Source organism: Alexandromys fortis, unplaced genomic scaffold (genome assembly GCF_014885135.2).
Source record: "Alexandromys fortis isolate MF-2015 unplaced genomic scaffold, M_Fortis_MF-2015_v1.1 scaffold_164, whole genome shotgun sequence".
Classification (NCBI taxonomy): Eukaryota; Metazoa; Chordata; class Mammalia; order Rodentia; family Cricetidae; genus Alexandromys; species Alexandromys fortis.
In genome coordinates this window covers 793,065-796,512 of record NW_026068047.1, presented here as the reverse complement: position 1 = coordinate 796,512, position 3,448 = coordinate 793,065, and positions in this window count along the sequence as shown.

The following is a 3,448-nucleotide window of genomic DNA, read 5'->3' as shown; positions in this document are numbered from 1 at the left end:
CCCCGCCGCCCCGCGCCCGCCCGCCCCTCTCTCATATACCCGCGGCTGGGGCGCACGCACGCGCTCGCCTTCCTGGCCCCACCAAACGCTCTGCAGCTCCCGACGCCTCCCGAGATCTGCCCCCCCCCCCGCAGCGGCCGGCCCCCCCCAAAAAAAATTGCAGTTTCCTTTTTCTCTCTGGCGTTGGGATCCGAGGAAGCAGGAACGCGGCAGTCAAGTTTCCTTCCCTTGGTCTCTGCCTACAGCTCAGTGATGCACTTCTTTACTCCCAACCCTCCACCTCCTCCTGCTGCTCCAAGATCTGCCTCGACTGATGCGCCAGAGAGGACTAACACGGGTAAAAAAACACTCTGCGGACACAAATTAGGGATTGTAATTGAAATTTGTTGCCTTGATCTGTCAGCACTTCCAGGCAGGAGAGCGGTGGGAAGAACTTGCTCATTAGTGTCAATAAAGCGGCGAAGGCGGAGCCTCCAGAGCTGTCCATCACCGAGACCGCTCACCAATCAGGAGGCGTCGACTCCGCTCAGCCCGCGCCCACTTCCTTAGAAGGTCGGAAAATCAGGGACTGAGAAGCGCCGCCAGCTGGCTGGGGTGTGCCAGCCTAGCGAAAACTGAGCGCTCTTTCGCGGACGCCCACCAACCCAGTCCAGACCCCTGACGCTCAGAGTTTTCTTATCAGGACCAGGAAAGGTTGAGCCTCCAGGTTTAAACGAAAAAAGAGCACTGAAGTTATTAGTACTATCAAAGGTTCCAAGGAACCTTTAATCCCCAGTCCCACATCATTATCGATGTAGCTATAAAGCACAACATTTGGAGGGGGCAAGAACTCACAGCCAACATGTTTGTCGCTTTTTCATGTAAACAGTCCCGCATTTAATAATGCCCACTGCACAGAGCATGGCCATGGGCTTAAACTTTACTCTGTAGGATTTTTTTAGGTGAGATGCATTTAAGGATATTTGATTTTTTTAATATTTAAAATTAATTATTGTATTATCTCTCAGTCCTTCATATAAACTAGTGAGAATGAACGCCTCTTTTCTGGAGATCCCTTTTATTTCGGGGTAATTATTTTAAAACGTAGGTCATGGAATTTTAATTCTATATGTTTTAATGATATGGGCTTAACTTTAAAACAAGCCTTACAACTTCACAAAGTAAAACCTGTTTTATGACGCACTTGTACATTTTTAAGTATCTGTAAGTTAAAGTACCTTCATATTCATATTGGGTTTTTAAGAATCGGCGTGCTTCTTTAAAAATAAGTTTGAAGGAAAGCAGAACTTTAAAATTGAACGACAGCAAACACGTATATGCAATTCTGTTGTTTAAATTCAACATTTTCTTAGCACTAACAGGCTATGCATTTGATGTAAATTTAAAAATCTCGTGTAGAATGAAATTCACTGTGGTCATAAATCTTCAGTATAAAACACGCTGCGAACGATTAGTTTTGTTTCAGTGTTCAGTTGAACACTGTAACTCTCGACTTTCTTCTGGCTTCCCTTCAGCCTTCAGGAGAGTGGCTTGTGAAGTGGCATCACTTCTGGAACTAGTATTTTTTTGTTTTTTGTTTTGATCATAGCTGGAGAAACCCGCAGTTTCTTCAGAACCAGAATGCTAGGGATAGATGGGACCGAGGGGGGGGGGGTGCATAAATTCTCGCACAGGCCCAGGGCAAACCCCGCAACAACCTTCTCTGTGAAGGACTTGCTGAGGATGCAGATTTTAAATGCCTGAGAAAGACGTTCAGTTGGAAGGCATTGTTTTTATTTTGGGTTATGAGAGCCTGTGTCACTGGCTTAGAGCTGTCCGGAGATCTCCAAACTCAGTAGAGCGCAGGACAACATTGTGTCGTAAAGAAATACACTAAACAACCCCTGTTTGTGACTTTTGGCCGAAAGCTGGAGCCCACAGAAGAGCATGGTGAGACAGCCTGCAAAGTTCGGACTGACAGGGGGGGGGGGGCGTCTGGGGATGAAGTGGGATTCAGAAGTCGACGGAGTTTACACTCGCAGCTTCCGACTGTGTGTAAAGCTCCAGCAGCTCGCATGAAGCCATCTTCCGTAGCCCCCTAGGCTGGATAGGCTGGAGTGCCGGGCCCTGGCCCTCCTAGATCCTGCAGTGGAGCGATCCGAGGGGCTCTCCAAGTTTGCAGCCCAAGAGATTCATAAATTCTGTGACCCAGGGGTGGAGTCACTAGAGGTTTCTGGCCTACTTGACCAGGCAGCAGGAGTTGGCGGAGCGACTGGTTACAAGAAACCTCCCGGATTTCCAGCCCGGAAGCCTGCTTTGTGGTTATGATCTTGTCCTTTTAGATGTCGCCCAGTTCAAACTGATTTGGGATGATTAAACAGGCCTTCAGTGGTGACCTAAGGATCACAGGGCTCCAAGTCCTTCTCTGTTCCTCTGCCTCTTTTTGCGACCTTACCCGTGGCAGCTGGAGGCGCAGGTTAGATTCGCATAACAAAAGGCGGACACCCGGAAAAGTACAAACTAACAACAAAAAGTAGCCCCTATGCGTCCAAGTGTGCGCAAGCTCGTGCGTGTGAATGAGGGCGCTAACTCCCTCAGTCCTGGGCCTGGCTGGGCTTTGCCGATTCTTGCTACAGGGCCGCGCAGTCACTTGCCTTCTCCGCCTGCTGGAATGGCGCTTCAGCTCCAGGACCAACTGCTAGAATAGGGCTCCCGCTCCAGGACCGATAACAAGTGGTTTCTTATTGGGTTGGAAACTGTACACATAGAGTGAGACCCATACTCCCTGGAAGCTGACTAAGAATCTTATCATGGCTGGCGAGTGAAACTAGACCCCAGTAAGTTGAGATTCAAAGAAAGGGGTTTCAGAGAAGCACGGTCTCCCAAGGCCCTTCTCCACTATGAATCCTCCTGAGCGGAGGCTCCGAGAATCTCCGAATCCTGGGGTTTCATTTGCAAGGGTCTGTTTGTGTTTGTACATCTTCTGTACATGTGTTAGTGCGCGCGCCTGCACCTAAGCACCTGTAAAAACGCGGGAAAGAGCTAAGTATCTGGGAGAAAAATGTCTCTTTCCATTGTATTCCTTACACTAAAGATGGATTAGAACCGAAACAATACTCACTAACGGGGCCTTTCCCAGCACCAGCCAGACACTATTTTAAATAAAAGCCACTCTAAAGATGGAGTCAGCCTGGGCGAACTTGTAGCTGAAGGAAAGGCAGAAAATCCTGGGTTGTCCGTATTTAGGGGTGGGGTAGGGCAATGATGCAAGCTGGAATCAGAATCCCACAAGACAACGGGGGGGGGGGGCGACGCTGAATGGAAGGGTAGGCTTTTAAAAAAGGATATCTGTTCTCTGTTTTTCTTGAAGCAGTTCTTGAAACATCCTTTTTAGAAGAAGAGAAACATTCTCTCCCATCTGCTTCCACGATGCACTTTAGCCTGGAACTTGTTTGAACGACTGTGTGTG